General features: G+C 49.2%; 1 long non-coding RNA gene across 3 annotated transcripts in view; it reads left to right on the forward strand.

Moving 5' to 3' along the window:
• The window catches only part of LOC134932587 (uncharacterized), a 142,525-nt gene that overhangs the window by 20,076 nt on the left and 102,084 nt on the right, over positions 1-20,365 (forward strand). For all 3 annotated transcript variants that reach the window (XR_010179415.1, XR_010179414.1, XR_010179416.1), the window contains exon 2: positions 13,446-13,525. This is a non-coding gene — a long non-coding RNA (uncharacterized LOC134932587). The remainder of the gene's footprint in view (positions 1-13,445; positions 13,526-20,365) is intronic.

A 20,365-nucleotide genomic window follows, 5' to 3' on the forward strand; every position in this document is an offset into this window, starting at 1 on the left:
GAACCTTTTAAGCAAGAAGTTGACACTGTCGGTTAATACCTTCCACATATCCATCCACTCTGGTGTCGGCCCCGCAGGGGGCGACACCACACTTATCGGCTCCTGCTCCGCCTCCACGTAAGCGTCCTCATCAAACATGTCGACACAGCCGTACCGACACACCGCACACACACAGGGAATGCTCTGACTGAGGACAGGACCCCACAATGTCCTTTGGGGAGACAGAGAGAGAGTATGCCAGCACACACCAGAGCGCTATATAACAGAGGGATTTACACTAATACAAAGTGAATTTTCCCCCAATAGCTGCTTATATCACCTTTTGCGCCTTCATTTATGTGCCCCCCCTCTCTTTTTTACCCTTCTCGTAGTGTATACTGCAGGGGAGAGCCTGGGGAGCGTCCTTCCAGCGGAGCTGTGAAGAGAAAATGGCGCTGGCTGTACTGAGGAAGATAGCCCCGCCCCTTCAGCGGCGGGCTTCTCACGCTTTTTTAATAATATTTATGGCGGGGGATTAGGCACATATAAAGTTTATGTATCTATGGTAAAAAATGTGATCACAATTGGATGCGCTTCAGATACAGCATGCAGCCAGACCGTAATATCCTATTTGAAGGGTTCCCCGTCACCTTCACCAAACACCAAACCAAAAGTACAAAGAAGGAGGACACACAGGCTGAGGCTGCGGAGCATTGAGCTGCTGCTGGGAGCCGGGGCTCTGTCATGCTGAGCAGCCCGGAATCTCCTTGAAAAAGACCTCAGCTTGAGAGGTGGAAAACGCGTTGGAGCAGGGACATCGATACTTGGTGGTCGAGGTGACAGTGACGAGGTGAAGTCCAGGCAAGCGGTTTCAGCGGTGATATAAGATCTGTGGGAATCCGGAACCCACTACACATATGCTGATATTGAACTGATTTGTCAGTTCTTTGCTTCTGGTAATTCATTCAATCACAGTCATTGAGACTTTCATTTTATTCATGTAGTTGTGTGTGGAGCTTTTATATATAATTCATTTTAACTGTTATTTATCTGAAACCAGAATTAAAAACTGTACTTCACTATATGTAACTTTGTTTTACTTTTGGGTGGATACAAATCCTCATGATCGATATGCACTGAAGGATTATTCGTATGGACCTTTAACCTATCAGTAGCGCCAGATAAGTTTATCCTTCTTTGTACATATAAAGTTTATACCTGTATTATGTGCATTTTGCCAAGAAGGTATACATATTGCAGCCCAGGGCGCCCCCCCCCCCCCCCCCAGCGCCCTGCACCCACCAGTGACCGGAGCGTGTGGTGTGCTGTGGGAGCAATGGCGCACAGCTGCAGTGCTGTGCGCTACCTTATTGAAGACCGGAGTCTTCAGCCGTAGATTTTCTCCTGGTTCTTCCGTCTTCTGGCTCTGCAAGGGGGACGGCGGCGCGGCTCCGGGAACGGACGATCGAGGTCGGGCCCTGTGTTCGATCCCTCTGGAGCTAATGGTGTCCAGTAGCCTTAGAAGCACAAGCTAGCTGCAAGCAGGTAGGTTTGCTTCTCTCCCCTCAGTCCCTCGTAGCAGTGAGTCTGTTGCCAGCAGATCTCACTGAAAATAAAAAACCTAACAAATACTTTCTCTATCGTCCTAAGTGGATGCTGGGGTTCCTGAAAGGACCATGGGGAATAGCGGCTCCGCAGGAGACAGGGCACAAAAGTAAAGCTTTTACAGGTCAGGTGGTGTGCACTGGCTCCTCCCCCTATGACCCTCCTCCAGACTCCAGTTAGATTTTTGTGCCCGGCCGAGAAGGGTGCAATTCTAGGTGGCTCTCATAAAGAGCTGCTTAGAGAGTTTAGCTTAGGTTTTTTATTTTACAGTGATTCCTGCTGGCAACAGGATCACTGCAACGAGGGACAGAGGGGAGAAGAAGTGAACTCACCTGCGTGCAGGATGGATTGGCTTCTTGGCTACTGGACATGAAGCTCCAGAGGGACGATCACAGGTACAGCCTGGATGGTCACCGGAGCCACGCCGCCGGCCCCCTCACAGATGCTGAAGCAAGAAGAGGTCCAGAATCGGCGGCTGAAGACTCCTGCAGTCTTCTTAAGGTAGCGCACAGCACTGCAGCTGTGCGCCATTTTCCTCTCAGCACACTTCACACGGCAGTCACTGAGGGTGCAGGGCGCTGGGGGGGGGCGCCCTGGGAGGCAAATGAAAACCTTTAAAAAGGCTAAAAATACCTCACATATAGCCCCAGAGGCTATATGGAGATATTTACCCCTGCCTAAATGTACTAAATAGCGGGAGACGAGCCCGCCGAAAAAGGGGCGGGGCCTATCTCCTCAGCACACGGCGCCATTTTCTGTCACAGCTCCGCTGGTCAGGAAGGCTCCCAGGTCTCTCCCCTGCACTGCACTACAGAAACAGGGTATAACAGAGAGGGGGGGCAGAATAAATGGCAATATATTAATATAAAAGCAGCTATAAGGGAGCACTTAATCATAAGGCTATCCCTGTCATATATAGCGCTTTTTGGTGTGTGCTGGCAGACTCTCCCTCTGTCTCCCCAAAGGGCTAGTGGGTCCTGTCTTCGTATAGAGCATTCCCTGTGTGTCTGCTGTGTGTCGGTACGTGTGTGTCGACATGTATGAGGACGTTATTGGTGTGGAGGCGGAGCAATTGCCAAATATGAGGATGTCACCTCCTAGGGGGTCGACACCAGAATGGATGCCTTTATTTGTGGAATTACGGGATAGCGTCAACTCGCTTAAGCAGTCGTTTGCCGACATGAGGCGGCCGGACACTCAATTAGTGTCTGTCCAGGCGCCTCAAACACCGTCAGGGGCTGTAAAACGTCCCTTGCCTCAGTCGGTCGACACAGACCCAGACACAGGCACTGATTCCGGTGGTGAAGGTGACGAATCAACCGTATTTTCCAGTAGGGCCACACGTTATATGATTTTGGCAATAAAGGAGATGTTACATTTAGCTGATACTACAGGTACCACTAAACAGGGTATTATGTGGGGTGTGAAAAAACTACCAGTAGTTTTTACCGAATCAGAAGAATTAAATGACGTGTGTGATGAAGCGTGGGGTGCCCCGATAAAAAACTGCTAATTTCAAAGAAGTTATTGGCTTTATACCCTTTCCCGCCAGAGGTTAGGGAGCGCTGGGAAACACCTCCTAGGGTGGACAAAGCGCTAACACGCTTATCAAAACAAGTGGCGTTACCCTCTCCTGAGACGGACGCACTTAAAGATCCATCAGATAGGAGGATGGAAAATATCCAAAAAGGTATATACACACATGCAGGTGTTATACTACGACCAGCTATTGCGACTGCCTGGATGTGCAGTGCTGGGGTAGTTTGGTCAGAGTCCCTGATCGAAAATATTGATACCCTGGACAGGGACAATATTTTACTGTCGTTAGAACAAATAAAGGATGCATTTCTTTATATGCGTGATGCACAGAGAGATATCTGCACACTGGCATCACGGGTAAGTGCTATGTCCATTTCGGCCAGAAGAGCTTTATGGACACGACAGTGGACAGGCGATGCGTAGAGGAGTTATTTGAGGTCGGTCTATCGGATTTGGTGGCCACGGCTACGGCCGGGAAATCCACCTTTTCTACCTCAAGTCACTCCCCAACAGAAAAAGGCACCGACCTTTCAACCGCAGCCCTTTCGTTCCTTTAAAAATAAGAGAGCAAAGGGCTATTCATATCTGCCACGAGGCAGAGGACGAGGGAAGAGACAGCAACAGGCAGCTCCTTCCCAGGAACAGAAGCCCTCCCCGGCTTCTACAAAAGCCTCAGCATGACGCTGGGGCTTCGCAAGCGGACTCGGGGGCGGTAGGCGGTCGTCTCAATAATTACAGCGCGCAGTGGGCTCACTCGCAGGTAAATCCCTGGATCCTGCAGATAATATCTCAGGGGTACAGGTTGAAATTAGAGACAGAGCCACCTCGCCGTTTCCTGAAGTCTGCTTTACCAACGTCCCCCTCAGAAAGGGAGACGGTTTTGGAAGCCATTCACAAGCTGTATTCTCAGCAGGTGATAGTCAAGGTACCTCTTCTACAACAAGGGAAGGGGTATTATTCCACTCTATTTGTGGTACCAAAGCCGGATGGCTCGGTAAGGCCTATTCTAAATCTGAAGTCCTTGAACCTATACATAAAGAAGTTCAAGTTCAAGATGGAGTCACTCAGAGCAGTGATAGCGAACCTGGAAGACGGGGACTTTATGGTATCCTTGGACATCAAGGATGCGTATCTCCACGTTCCAATTACCCCTCACACCAGGGGTACCTCAGGTTCGTTGTACAAAACTGTCACTATCAGTTTCAGACGCTGCCGTTTGGTTTGTCCACGGCACCTCGGGTCTTTACAAAGGTAATGGCCGAGATAATATTTCTTCTTCGAAGAAAAGGCGTATTAATTATCCCATACTTGGACGATCTCCTAATAAGGGCAAGGTCCAGAGAACAGCTAGAGATGGGTTTAGCACTATCTCAAGAGGTGCTAAAGCAGCACGGATGGATTCTGAATATTCCAAAATCCCAATTAATGCCGACAACTCGTCTGCTGTTCCTGGGGATGATTCTGGATACAGTTCAGAAAAAGGTTTTTCTTCCCGAAGAAAAAGCCAAGGAGTTATCTGACCTGGTCAGGAACCTCCTAAAACCAGGAAAGGTGTCTGTACATCAATGCACAAGAGTCCTGGGAAAAAATGGTAGCTTCTTACGAAGCAATCCCTTTCGGCAGATTCCATGCAAAGGGATCTGTTGGACAAATGGTCAGGGTCGCATCTTCAGATGCACCTGCGGATAACCCTGTCGCCGAGGACAAGGGTATCCCTTCTGTGGTGGTTGCAGGAGGCTCATCTATTGGAGGGCCGCAGATTCGGCATGCAGGATTGGATCCTGGTGACCACGGATGCCAGCCTGAGAGGCTGGGGAGCAGTCACACAGGGAAGAAATTTCCAGGGAGTGTGGTCGAGCCTGAAAAAGTCTCTTCACATAAGCATTCTGGAACTAAGAGCAATCTACAATGCTCTAAGCCAGGCGGAACCTCTGCTTCAAGGAAGACCGGTGTTGATCCAGTCGGACAACATCACGGCAGTCGCCCATGTAAACAGACAGGGCGGCACAAGAAGCAGGAGGGCAATGGCAGAAGCTGCCAGGATCCTTCGCTGGGCGGAGAATCACGTGATAGCACTGTCAGCAGTATTCATCCCGGGCGTGGACAACTGGGAAGCAGACTTCCTCAGCAGACACGACCTTCACCCGGGAGAGTGGGGACTTCATCCAGAAGTTTTCCACATGCTATTAAACCGTTGGGTAAAACCAATGGTGGACATGATGGCGTCTCGCCTCAACAAAACACTGGACAGGTATTGCGCCAGGTCAAGAGATCCGCAGGCAATAGCTGTGGACGCGCTGGTAACACCTTGGGTGTACCAGTCGGTATATGTGTTTCCTCCTCTGCCTCTCATACCAAAGGTATTGAGGATTATACGGCAAAGAGGAGTAAGACTAGTGGCTCCGGATTGGCCAAGAAGGACTTGGTACCCGGAACTTCAAGAGATGGTCACGGACGATCCGTGGCCTCTACTTCTGAGAAGGGACCTGCTTCAGCAGGGTCCTTGTCTTTTTCAAGACTTACCGCGGCTGCGTTTGACGGCATGGCGTTGAATGCCAGATCCTAAAAGGAAAAGGCATTCCAGAAGAAGTCATTCCTACCTTGATAAAGGCAAGGAAGGAAGTCACCGCGAAGCATTATCGCCGTATTTGGCGAAAATATGTTGCGTGGTGCGAGCAGCGGAGTGCTCCGATGGAGGAATTTCAACTGGGTCGTTTTCCTACATTTCCTGCAATCAGGATTGTCTATGGGTCTCAAATTGGGATCTATTAAGGTTCAAATTTCGGCCCTATCAATATTCTTCCACAAAGAATTGGCCTCAGTCCCTGAGGTCCAGATTTTTATCAAAGGAGTACTGCATATACAGCCTCCTGTGGTGCCTAAGGTGGCACCGTGGGATCTAAATGTAGTTTTAGATTTCCTCAAATCCAATTGGTTTGAACCACTAAAGAATGTGGATTTGAAATATCTCACATGGAAAGTGACTATGTTACTGGCCCTGGCTTCGGCCGGGAGAGTATCTGAACTGGCGGCTTTGTCTTATAAAAGCCCTTATATAATTTTCCATTCGACATAGGGCAGAGCTGCGGACGCGTCCGCATTTTCTCCCTAAGGTGGTATCAGCGTTTCACCTGAACCAGCCTATGGTAGTGCCTGCGGCTACAGACGACTTGAAGGACTCCAAGTTGTTGGACGTTGTCAGAGCCTTAAAAATATACATTTAAAGGACGGCTGGAGTCAGAAAATCTGACTCGCTGTTTATACTGTATGCACCCAACAAGTTGGGTGCACCTGCTTCTAAGCAGTCGATTGCTCGTTGGTTTTGTAACAAAATTCAACTTGTACATTCTGTGGCAGGCCTGCCACAGCCTAAATCTGTTAAGGCCCATTCCGCAAGGAAGGTGGGCTCATCTTGGGCGGCTGCCCGAGGGGTCTCGGCATTACAACTCTGCCGAGCAGCTACGTGGTCAGGGGAGAACACGTTTGTAAATTTTTACAAATTTGATACCCTGGCAAAGGAGGACCTGGAGTTCTCTCATTCGGTGCTGCAGAGTCATCCGCACTCTCCCGCCCGTTTGGGAGCTTTGGTATAATCCCCATGGTCCTTTCAGGAACCCCAGCATCCACTTAGGACGATAGAGAAAATAAGAATTTACTTACCGATAATTCTATTTCTCGGAGTCCGTAGTGGATGCTGGGCGCCCATCCCAAGTGCGGATTATCTGCAATACTTGTACATAGTTATTGTTAACTAATTCGGGTTATTGTTTAGGAAGCCATCTTTCAGAGGCTCCTCTGTTATCATACTGTTAACTGGGTTTAGATCACAAGTTGTACGGTGTGATTGGTGTGGCTGGTATGAGTCTTACCCGGGATTCAAAATCCTCCCTTATTGTGTACGCTCGTCCGGGCACAGTACCTAACTGGAGTCTGGAGGAGGGTCATAGGGGGAGGAGCCAGTGCACACCACCTGACCTGTAAAAGCTTTACTTTTGTGCCCTGTCTCCTGCGGAGCCGCTATTCCCCATGGTCCTTTCAGGAACCCCAGCATCCACTACGGACTCCGAGAAATAGAATTATCGGTAAGTAAATTCTTATTTTCTTTTCTAGTGAGCTCAGGAGAGCCCACTAAGTGCATCCAGCTCTGGCCGGGCACAGATTCTAACTGAGGTCTGGAGGAGGGGCATAGAGGGAGGAGCCAGTGCACACCAGATATAGTACCTAATCTTTCTTTTAAGAGTGCCCAGTCTCCTGTGGAGCTCGTCTATTCCCCATGGTCCTTACGGAGTACCCAGCATCCACTAGGACGTCCGAGAAATCCACAAATAACTTCAGCTGAAATACAGGACTCTCTGAAAAAAAGTGGTGTGGTTGTTTCAAGATGCACAATAAGGAGGCATTTGAAGAAAAATGGGCTGCATGGTCGAGTCGCCAGAAGAAAGCCATTACTACGCAAATGCCACAAAGCATCCAGCTTACAATACTCCAAACAGCACAGAGACAAGCCTCAAAACTTGTGGAACAAAGTCATTTGGAGTGATGAGACCAAAATTTAACTTTTTGGCCACAACCATAAACGTTACATTTGGAGAGGAGTCAACAAGGCCTATGATGATAGGTACACCATTCCTACTGTGAAACACGGAGGTGGATCGATGATGTTTTGGGGATGTGTGAGCTACAAAGGCACTGGAAATTTGGTCAAAATTGATGGCAAGATGAATGCAACATGTTATCAGAAAATACTGGAGGAAAATTTGCACTCATCAGCCCGTAAGCTGCGCATGGGACGTACTTGGACGTTCCAACATGACAATGATCCAAAACGCAAGGCCAAGTTGACCTGTCATTGGCTACAGCAGAATAAAGTGAAGTTTCTGGAGTGGCCATCTCAGTCTCCTGACCTCAATATCATTGAGCCACTCTGGGGAGATCTCAAACGTGCATTTCATGCAAGACAGCCCAAGAATTTACAGGAACTGGAGGCTTTTTGCCAAGAAGAATGGGCAGCTTTACCATCTGAGAAAATAGAGAGCCTCATCCACAACTACCACAAAAGACTTCAAACTGTCATTGATGTTAAAGGGGGCAATACACGGTATTAAGAACTGGGGTATGTAAACTTTTGATCAGGGTCATTTGGGTATTTTCTGTTGTCATTATGATTTAAAAAGAGTAAACATAGTTGTTTCACAATAAATGGCTTCACCCAACCACTAACCATGAGTGAAAGAAAAGTTTGTGAGTTATCATTCATATTCTCTGACAAATGGCCGGAAAATCACAAATTCTGCTACGGTATGTAAACTTATGAGCACAACTGTAGCTTCTTTGGGTTGGTATGGCATTAGCTGCTGACACTTTCTCCTGTCGTGAGAGTGTGGTGTATGTGGCTACTAACAGTTGTCGTCTCTTTTGCTTGTTACTACATTGGACTGGTTAACGAAAAAAGGGGATTCCTGTGCACAGAGGCGGGGTTATAGAGGAGGTGGCGCTAGGCATTCGGGGAAGAAGGTCAAAGCTTTGAGCCTGTTGGTGCCTCGGATCAAGATCCTTCTCTACACCCCAATGTCATTCCCTGTGGAGTCCAGTGTACCTCGCAGAAAGAGATTTAACAACGGTAAGTTCTTACCATAAATCTCGTTACTCAGCCTCGTCATTTTATCAGACAGTATGAAACCAGCAGATAAAGGGGGTATTAAATTATATACCCTCCAATCGTACCTTTTTGGCAAGTACAGTACTCTTTTTTTTACTTTTTTTTGTGGTCTGTATTGGCCAAAAAGGGCTTGTCTACCTGGTTTTGGCGTCTCCCAATCTTTTTCATTCCTGTGGGAGCATCACGGGGCCACACCACCTTTACCTGGGGCCACACCCCTTCCCCAATTTGTATGGTTTTTGTCACAGCAGTGTTGGATGGTATGCCATTACTTGTGGTAATTGTATCGCCAGGGTCTATCCCATTAGCCCCGATGCGGCACGCTTCTCCCCTCTGATGCAGGCACTTATCGGGGATTATGCTTCGGGTGCTTCAGGAATCCCGGTGGTTGGAATCCTGACCAGGGCCCCGAATCCCCACTTCGTGGGTGGTCCACACTACCCCCAAGGGGGAATACATTAGTGTGGCGAGCGAAGTTTGCTACCGGCCCCGAAGCGTGGCGAGCCCGTGAGGGGACACGCTGTGCTCGTGGTTGGGATACCGCATGTCGGGATTCCGGTGTCAGTATTATGACCACCGGGATCCCATACTGATTCCGTTTCAGGGAACCCTCAACCAGCTACCTATGCAAAGCGTAGTCCATAGGCTACAATGGGCTACCACTATCTTAAGATGACAGTGGCTGCGGGGACCAATCTCGGGAATGCTTTGCATTCCGAAAATCGGTAAATCTGGTAGCATTGCATGCCCATAGAAACCTATGGGGTTGCAGCTACCTGTTGCAATGAAGGGCTTGCAGCAGATATAGGAGATATCTGCTGTGCTCCCTCAGTGATACATTTGGGGTATACTAAATATTTGTGGTTAACCTGTTTTCAGTGGATTTAAGCCGCAAATATTCAATGATAAATGGGTCCATTAAGCTGGGTACACACTACATGTTGTGAATACACACCTGCTGCTGGGAGCAACGCGGGCCATGCTGCATTCGGCAGTATGGCCTTCCCTAGCAATGTCGCCCGTAGGTCCTGCTTGAGAGCGTGCATCATCAGCAACATAGCGGGTACACACTAAAAATGTGCCTGATATGTCGGTCTGATCTGTTGGATCAGACAACATATAATCTAGTGCAGGGGTGGGGAACCTTTTTTCTAGCGAGGGCCATTTGGATATTTATAAAATCCTTGGGGGGCCATACAAAAATTCTCAATTTAAAAAAATTACCCTGCCCCCCAGTAGGTCTGCCCCTTAGAGGTACTGTGTGTGCGCGCCAAAAAAAATGGGTATGGCCAGTTAAAATGGGACATGATACACATATGCCCCCAATAGTGCAGTGCCAGATCCACAATTGCCCCCACAGTGCCAGGTATACAAATGCCCCTCACAGTGCCAAGTATACAAATGTCCCTCACCGTGCCAGGTATACAAATGTCCCTCACCGTGCCAGGTATACATATGCCCCTCACCGTGCCAGGTATACATATGCCCCCCACCGTGCCAGGTATACATATGCCCCCCACCGTTCCGGGTACACAGATGCCCCCACAGTGCCAGGTACACAGATGCCCCCACAGTGCCAGCTATACAGATGCCCCCACAGTGCCAGGTATACAGATGCCCCCACAGTGCCAGCTATACAGATGCCTCCACAGTGCCAGCTATACAGATGCCCCCACAGTGCCAGCTATACAGATGCCCCCACAGTGCCAGGTACACAGATACCCCTACAGTGCCAGCTATACAGATGTCCCCACAGTGCCAGCTATACAGATGCCCCCACAGTGCCAGCTATACAGATGCCCCCACAGTGCCAGGTACACAGATGCCCCCACAGTTCCAGGTACACAGATGTCCCCACAGTGCCAGCTATACAGATGCCCCCACAGTGCCAGGTATACAGATGACCCCACAGTGCCAGCTATACAGATGCCCCCACAGTGCCAGCTATACAGATGCCCCCACAGTGCCAGCTATACAGATGTCCCCACAGTGCCAGGTATACAGATGCCCCCACAGTGCCAGTTATACAGATGGCCCCCCCCCCCCCAGTGCTGCTTACCGCTGCTTGCTGACAGGGAGTAGAGCGCGGCTATGTCGGGTGGCGGCGGCGGCGGCGTGTAGGACTTCAAACCAGCCGCCGGTGCGAGAGCCAATCAGAGCTCGCGGGCCGGTCCGCGAGGTCTGATTGGCTCACGAAGTGGCGGCTAGTTTGAAGTCCTACACACCGCCGCCGTCATCCAACGTCGCCGCGCTCTTCTCCCTGTCAGCTGAGACACGCTGCCGCTGGACTGAGCGGCGGCGTGTCTCACTGACAGAAGCGGGTGGGCCGGAGCAAACGGCTTCGCGGGCCTTATACGGCCCGCGGGCCGGAGGTTCCCCACCCCTGATCTAGTGTGTACCCAGCTTTAGGGGCAGATGTACTAAACCTTGGAGAGTGATAAAGTACCAACCAACCAGTTCCTGTCATTTTTCAAACCCAGCCTGTGACATGGCAGTTAGGAGTTGTTTGGCTGGTACTTTAACTCCATCCACTTTATCTTTATCCAATGCTTAATAAGTAGTCCATTTTATCTATATCCACTTTATCTCCCTCCAAGGTTTGGTATATCTACCCCAGAGTATGGCCACCCGATATCTGCTTTCCTCCCCTAGGGGGGATGGGGGGACGTTTCCCTGTATCTCCCATGTGAAGGATCAGGAAAAGTTGAGCAGTCAGCTCAGGGCAGCACATACACTGCCTGATGTTGCTGACCAATGATCAGATCAGTTGTGTATGTTTCAGGATCTCAGCATGCCTGACCGTATGAGCCTCGCTAATCAGTTGCATCAATACTTTATGCAATTATCGTCCGATCCCACTGATAACCGCAGAATGCATGCGCAGCATAAGTTGACTTTAGCCATAGGGGTGGAGAGACCAGCAACTTCCTGACACTGTAAGGGTAACTTAAGTAAACCAACACTGACAGATGTGCAACGTTCATAGCCATGGTTTGGGGGAAAAGAGCGCATGCAATGGGGACATTCAATTGGGCGCTAGACTTAGTGAGGTAAAAAACCTTGTGTACCTTGCGCCCAATTTTGGATTGCCGCGGATATGCGTGCTCCCAATACCTGCGGTATTTCATTTTTTTTAAATGGTTGCGGGGTTCTCAGTGCTGAAAACCCAGGATGTAGTTACTATCCCGGCAGTCGGGATCCCAGTGGTCATAATACTGATGCCGGGATCCCGACTGTCGAGATTATGAGAGCTGCGCCAATGCTATTCCCCACTTGTGGCTGTCCATGACACCCATAGAGTAGGAAATAGAACCTGTGGCAAGTGCAGTGAGACACCGAGCCCACAGTGTGGCGTTCTCAGCAAGCCTGCCAGGGGCTTTCCAGCACTCGCCGCGCTGGCAGCCGATATCCTGGGGTAGGTATTCTGACCTCTGGGATCCCAACCACAGAGATTCCATTTCCAACCCAAAAACCTCACGGTGCATGAATAAAAAAGGTACCTGTCCGGTGGTCTCCTCTCCATCTTGCCACTAGGGTGGGGGCTGCTGGGAGGCGAAAGGGGGGACTGGGAGGTGCAAAGGCGGCTGGAAGATGTAGTTCTCCCAGATGTCGGCTCTGGGGTGCACTGCAGGGTGGGTCCCACACACTGGGGAATGGTCCCACACACCGGAGGACACTCACATACATGCGCACATACTTGCAAACACCTTCACACACTCCATACACCTCAAATTCCTCTGCTGCAGAGGACTGGCTCCCTACACTGGATGAAGACTGCCTCACTTCCGAAGGTGAATAATTACTGACTAATTCGGGGTGCTGCCGAGGTTCCGGAGCAAGTTACGGTGATTTTTCCTAAATATAATGATTTTAGGAAAAATCAGACTTGTTCTGGAGGTGCAAGAAAAAAAGACGCTGTGATTTCTATAGAAATCACCACATCCAATTTTCTGGGTTCTAATTGAATATGGTTTTTAAATTTCCCACATGCAGTTGGATTCCCCGCATTGTATGGGAGTTGCCATGCGAAGTTTTGCGTGAGCTGTCATCAGGGTACTTCCTAATTGTCTGACAACTACACCCTTGTTCAGCCACCAACTCCCACATTTATGAATGAACAGTTATAGGTAGGCAGGATTCTAAACAGACAGGACCGTGATTTACTCTTCTGTGATTGTATTGTTGTGGTGATTTGTTGACTATTATTTCTGTGCAGGGAAAGTTTTGTTAGGACTGTTGTTATAGTTTGTGCCTCATCACACCACAATGATAGGTTGAAGGAGATGCTGTTGTAGCTAGTATAGTTACGTGCCTTGTTAAGTTTAGGCCTTGCACGACTGTAGTGTCTGTCTCCTTACAGTAATCTGTAGGTGAGTGAGCGGAGGAGGAGCAAGAGTACTCACAGTGAGAACCACCTGTGTCTGTTTGTCCATCTGTGTTCTGTTTGTCTCTGTCTTCCTTTTGGGCGGACAGTGGTACACGCTTGAATTTAAACTTGGTGCATGAGTACCTATAGGTGAAATTTGGGTCATGAGGCCACGATTGCTGAGGATGACCTTCATTTAAGCCCGGAAACCCTATTTTGGGAAAAGACCTAGGTTTGGTGGGATGTATCTGTCTGCTCTGAGGAAGGACAGTTCTCACGTCATCTCCTTCCTTCTAGACCCTCGTGTCCATGTCCACTTGGAATACCAGGACCATCTGTTACCCATATGGCCTGAAGGTGAAAGGGTGTGATGCATGGTAAGTAGCAAGACTACACCTGCATGGCAGTAGGCACTGTACCCCCCTCACAGATGTACAGAGCCGTATGCCTCAGATTGATTTTCCTCATTAGACCATTGTTTTCATAAGACTTTTTAAAAGTAACATAGTAACATAGTATCTAAGGTTGCAAAAAGACAATTGTCCATTCAGTTCAAGCTATTTGTGGTCTCCTATGCAGGATTATTTTGGTCTAAAATTTTGACTGATGCTGATGTCAGCCGTTGCGTTCTATCCCTCTTTTTATAGTAACTATATTGCGTGACTATGCACCATAACCCTGGATATCCTTATCCAATAGGAATTTATCTAACCCATTCTTAAAGGTGTTGACTGAGTCCGCCATAACAACTCCCTCAGGCAGGGAATTCCAAACACGTACTGTCTTTACTGTAAAAAAACCTTTCTCTAACGTCCTAAGTGGATGCTGGGACTCCGTAAGGACCATGGGGAATAGCGGCTCCGCAGGAGACTGGGCACAAAAGTAAAAGCTTGAACTAGCTGGTGTGCACTGGCTCCTCCCCCTATGACCCTCCTCCAAGCCTCAGTTAGATTTTTGTGCCCGAACGAGAAGGGTGCATGCTAGGTGGCTCTCCTGAGCTGCTTAGAGTAAAAGTTTATTTTAGGTTTTTTATTTTCAGTGAGTCCTGCTGGCAACAGGCTCACTGCATCGTGGGACTAAGGGGAGAAGAAACGAACTCACCTGCGTGCAGAGTGGATTGGGTTTCTTAGGCTAATGGACATTAGCTCCAGAGGGACGATCACAGGTTCAGCCTGGATGGGTCCCGGAGCCGCGCCGCCGGCCCCCTTACAGAGCCAGAAGAACGAAGAGGTCCGGTGAAATCGGCGGCAGAAGACGTTCCTGTCTTCAACTAAGGTAGCGCACAGCACTGCAGCTGTGCGCCATTGCTCTCAGCACACTTCACACTCCGGTCACTGAGGGTGCAGGGCGCTGGGGGGGAGCGCCCTGAGACGCAATAAAAACAGAAATACCTTAGGATGGCAAAAGAAATACATCACATATAGCTCCTGGGCTATATGGATGTATTTAACCCCTGCCAGTTTTCCAGAAAAAAGCGGGAGATAAGGCCGTCGTGAAGGGGCGGAGCCTATCTCCTCAGCACACAAGCGCCATTTTCCCTCACAGTTCCGCTGGAAGGACGGCTCCCTGACTCTCCCCTGCAGTCCCTACAGAATCAGGGTAAAAACGAGAGAGGGGGGGGCACTATTGGCAGCTAAATTATAAACAGCAGCTATAAAAGGGAGTAACACTTATATAAGGTTATCCCTATAGATATATATAGCGCTCTGGTGTGTGCTGGCAAACTCTCCCTCTGTCTCCCCAAAGGGCTAGTGGGGTCCTGTCCTCTATCAGAGCATTCCCTGTGTGTGTGCTGGGTGTCGGTACGATTGTGTCGACATGTATGAGGAGGAAAATGATGTGGAAGCAGAGCAATTGCCTGTATTAGTGATGTCACCCCCTAGGGAGTCGACACCTGACTGGATGGTTGTATTTAAAGAACTACGTGACAATGTCAGCACTTTACAAAAAACTGTTGACGACATGAGACAGCCGACAAATCAATTAGTGCCTGTCCAGGCGTCTCAGACACCGTCAGGGGCGATAAAACGCCCGTTACCTCAGTGGGTCGACACAGACCCAGACACGGATACTGAGTCCAGTGTCGACGGTGAGGAGACAAACGTAATGTCCAGTAGGGCCACACGTTACATGATCACGGCAATGAAGGAGGCATTGAACATTTCTGACACTACAAGTACCACAAAGAAGGGTATTATGTGGGGAGTGAAAAAACTACCAGTAGCTTTTCCTGAGTCAGATGAATTAAATGAGGTGTGTGATAAAGCGTGGGTTTCCCCCGATAAAAAAGTGCTAATTTCTAATAAATTATTGGCACTATACCCTTTCCCGCCAGAGGTTAGGGCGCGTTGGGAAACACCCCCTAGAGTAGATAAAGCGCTCACACGTTTATCTAAACAAGTAGCGTTACCGTCTCCTGATACGGCCGCCCTCAAAGAACCAGCGGATAGAAGGCTGGAAAATATCCTGAAGGGTATATACACACATACTGGTGTTATACTGCGACCAGCAATCGCATCAGCCTGGATGTGCAGTGCTGGAGTTGCGTGGTCGGATTCCCTGACTGAAAATATTGATACCCTGGATAGGGACAGTATATTACTAACTATAGAGCATTTGAAGGATGCATTACTATATATGCGTGATGCACAGAGGGATATTTGCACCCTGGCATCAAGAGTGAGTGCTATGTCCATTTCTGCCAGAAGAGCATTATGGACGCGACAGTGGTCAGGGGATGCGGATTCCAAACGACATATGGAAGTATTGCCGTTTAAAGGGGAGGAGTTATTTGGGGCCGGTCTATCGGACCTGGTGGCCACGGCAACGGCCGGAAAGTCCACCTTTTTACCCCAGGTCACCTCTCAGCAGAAAAAGACACCGTCTTTTCAAACTCAGTCCTTTCGTTCCCATAAGTACAGGCGGGCAAAAGGCCACTCATTTCTGCCCCGGGGCAGAGGAAGAGGAAAAAGACTGCACCAGGCAGCCTCTTCCCAGGAGTAGAAGCCCTCCTCTGCTTCTGCCAAGTCTTCAGCATGACGCTGGGGCTTTACAAGCGGACTCGGACACGGTGGGGGCCCGTCTCAAAAATTTCAACGCGCAGTGGGCTCACTCGCAAGTGGACCCTGGATTCTGCAGGTAGTATCACAGGGGTACAAACTGGAATTCGAGACGTCTCCCCCTCGCCGGTTCCTGAAGTCTGCTCTACCAAAGTCTCCCTCCGACAGGGAGGCAGTTTTGGAAGCCATTCACAAGCTGTATTCGCAGCAGGTGATAATCAAGGTACCTCTCCTACAACAGGGAAAGGGGTATTATTCCACGCTGTTTGTGGTACCAAAGCCGGACGGCTCGGTGAGACCAATTTTAAATCTAAAATCCTTGAACACTTACATAAAGAGGTTCAAATTCAAGATGGAGTCACTCAGAGCAGTGATAGCAAACCTGGAAGAAGGGGACTATATGGTGTCTCTGGACATCAAAGATGCTTATCTCCACGTCCCAATCTACCCTTCTCACCAAGGGTACCTCAGGTTTGTAGTACAAAACTGTCATTATCAGTTTCAGACGCTGCCGTTTGGATTGTCCACGGCACCTCGGGTCTTTACCAAGGTAATGGCCGAAATGATGATTCTTCTTCGAAGAAAAGGCGTTTTAATTATCCCTTACTTGGACGATCTCCTGATAAGGGCAAGGTCCAGGGAACAGTTAGAAGTCGGAGTAGCACTATCTCAGTTAGTGTTACGTCAGCACGGGTGGATTCTAAATATTCCAAAATCGCAGCTGATTCCAACGACACGTCTCCTGTTCCTAGGAATGATTCTGGACACAGTCCAGAAAAAGGTGTTTCTCCCAGAGGAGAAGGCCAGGGAGTTATCCGAGCTAGTCAGGAATCTCCTAAAACCAGGCCAGGTGTCAGTGCATCAGTGCACGAGGGTCCTGGGAAAAATGGTGACTTCTTACGAAGCGATTCCATTCGGAAGATTCCATGCAAGAACGTTTCAGTGGGATCTTCTGGACAAATGGTCCGGATCGCATCTTCAGATGCATCAGCGGATAACCCTGTCGCCAAGGACAAGGGTGTCTCTTCTGCGGTGGCTGCAGAGTGCTCATCTACTAGAGGGCCGCAGATTTGGCATTCAGGATTGGATCCTGGTGACCACAGATGCCAGCCTGAGAGGCTGGGGAGCAGTCACACAGGGAAAAAATTTCCAGGGCTTGTGGTCAAGCATGGAAACATCTCTTCATATAAACATTCTGGAACTAAGGGCCATTTACAATGCCCCAAGTCAAGCAAAACCCCTGCTTCAGGGTCAGGCGGTATTGATCCAATCGGACAACATCACGTCAGTCGCCCACGTAAACAGACAGGGCGGCACGAGAAGCAGGAGGGCGATGGCAGAAGCTGCAAGGATTCTTCGCTGGGCGGAGAATCATGTGATAGCACTGTCAGCAGTGTTCATTCCGGGAGTGGACAACTGGGAAGCGGACTTCCTCAGCAGACACGACCTTCACCCGGGGGAGTGGGGACTTCATCCAGAAGTCTTCCAAGAGATGGTAAACCGTTGGGAAAAACCAAAGGTGGACATGATGGCGTCCCGTCTCAACAAAAAACTAGACAGATATTGCGCCAGGTCAAGGGACCCTCAGGCAATAGCGGTGGACGCTCTGGTAACACCATGGGTGTACCAGTCAGTGTATGTGTTCCCTCCTCTGCCTCTCATACCAAAAGTACTGAGAATCATAAAAAGGAGAGGAGTAAGAACTATACTCGTGGTTCCGGATTGGCCAAGAAGGACTTGGTACCCGGAACTTCAAGAGATGCCCACGGAGGACCCGTGACCTCTACCTCTAAGAAAGGACCTGCTCCAGCAGGGACCTTGTCTGTTCCAAGACTTACCGCGGCTGCGTTTGACGGCATGGCGGTTGAACGCCGGATCCTGAAGGAAAAAGGCATTCCAGAAGAAGTCATCCCTACCCTGATAAAGGCCAGGAAGGATGTAACCGCGAAACATTATCACCGCATTTGGCGAAAATATGTTGCGTGGTGTGAGGCCAAAGAGGCCCCTACAGAGGAATTTCAACTGGGTCGCTTCCTACATTTCCTGCAAACAGGACTGTCTATGGGCCTAAAATTAGGGTCCATTAAGGTTCAAATTTCGTCCCTGTCGATTTTCTTCCAAAAAGAACTGGCTTCAGTGCCTGAAGTCCAGACGTTTGTCAAAGGGGTACTGCATATACAGCCTCCTTTTGTGCCCCCGGTGGCACCTTGGGATCTCAATGTGGTTTTGGGGTTCCTAAAATCACATTGGTTTGAACCACTCACCACTGTGGAATTAAAATATCTCACATGGAAGGTGGTAATGCTGTTAGCCCTGGCTTCAGCCAGGCGTGTCTCAGAATTGGCGGCTTTATCTTATAAAAGCCCTTACCTGATTTTTCACACGGATAGGGCAGAATTGAGGACTCGTCCTCAATTTCTCCCTAAGGTGGTTTCAGCGTTTCACGTGAACCAGCCTATTGTGGTGCCTGCGGCTACTAGGGACTTGGAGGACTCCAAGTTACTGGACGTAGTCAGGGCCCTGAAAATATATATTTCCAGGACGGCTGGAGTCAGGAAATCTGACTCGCTGTTTATCCTGTATGCACCCAACAAGCTGGGTGCTCCTGCTTCTAAGCAGACGATTGCTCGTTGGATTTGTAGTACAATTCAGCTTGCACATTCTGTGGCAGGCCTGCCACAGCCAAAATCTGTAAAAGCCCATTCCACAAGGAAGGTGGGCTCATCTTGGGCGGCTGCCCGAGGGGTCTCGGCTTTACAACTTTGCCGAGCAGCTACTTGGTCAGGGGCAAACACGTTTGCTAAATTCTACAAATTTGATACCCTGGCTGAGGAGGACCTGGAGTTCTCTCATTCGGTGCTGCAGAGTCATCCGCACTCTCCCGCCCGTTTGGGAGCTTTGGTATAATCCCCATGGTCCTTACGGAGTCCCAGCATCCACTTAGGACGTTAGAGAAAATAAGAATTTACTTACCGATAATTCTATTTCTCATAGTCCGTAGTGGATGCTGGGCGCCCATCCCAAGTGCGGATTGTCTGCAATACTTGTATATAGTTATTGTTACAAAATTCGGGTTATTATTGATGTGAGCCATCTTTTCAGAGGCTCCTTCGTTTGTCATACTGTTAACTGGGTTCAGATCACAGGTTGTACGGTGTGATTGGTGTGGCTGGTATGAGTCTTACCCGGGATTCAATATCCTTCCTTATTATGTACGCTCGTCCGGGCACAGTATCCTAACTGAGGCTTGGAGGAGGGTCATAGGGGGAGGAGCCAGTGCACACCAGCTAGTTCAAGCTTTTACTTTTGTGCCCAGTCTCCTGCGGAGCCGCTATTCCCCATGGTCCTTACGGAGTCCCAGCATCCACTACGGACTATGAGAAATAGAATTATCGGTAAGTAAATTCTTATTTTTAGCCTCAATGTGCGGAAACGCCTCTCCTCTAACCTAAGCGAGTGACCACATGTCCTCTGTGCTGATCTTATAGAAAACAGGTCCCTCCCCTTATATATTTGTAGATGTTGATCATGCCCCCTCTTAGTCTCCTCTTTTCCAGTGTAAACATGCCTAGTCTTGCAAGCCTTTCCTCGTATTCCAGCATCCCCATGCCCTTAATTAGTTTGGTCGCCCGCCTCTGAACCTTTTCTAGCTCCAGGATATCCTTTTTGTAGTATGGTGCCCAGAATTGTACACAGTGGGGGTCATTCCGAGTTGTTCGCTCGGTAAATTTCTTCGCATCGCATCGATTTTCCGCTTAGTGCGCATGCGCAATGTCCGCACTGCGACTGCGCCAAGTAAATTTGCTATGCAGTTAGGAATTTTACTCACGGTTTTTTCTTCGTTCTGGTGATCGTAATGTGATTGACAGGAAGTGGGTGTTTCTGGGCGGAAACTGGCCGTTTTATGGGTGTGTGTGAAAAAACGCTACCGTTTCTGGGAAAAACGCGGGAGTGGCTGGAGAAACGGAGGAGTGGTTGGGCGAACGCTGGGTGTGTTTGTGACGTCAAACCAGGAACGACAATCACTGAACTGATCGCACTGGCAGAGTAAGTCTCGAGTTACTCAGAAACTGCACAGAGATGTCTTATTGCAATATTGCGAATCTTTCGTTCGCAAATTTAAGTAGCTAAGATTCACTCCCAGTAGGCGGCGGCTTA

This window comes from Pseudophryne corroboree, chromosome 6 (genome assembly GCF_028390025.1).
Source record: "Pseudophryne corroboree isolate aPseCor3 chromosome 6, aPseCor3.hap2, whole genome shotgun sequence".
In the NCBI taxonomy this organism is placed as follows: domain Eukaryota; kingdom Metazoa; phylum Chordata; class Amphibia; order Anura; family Myobatrachidae; genus Pseudophryne; species Pseudophryne corroboree.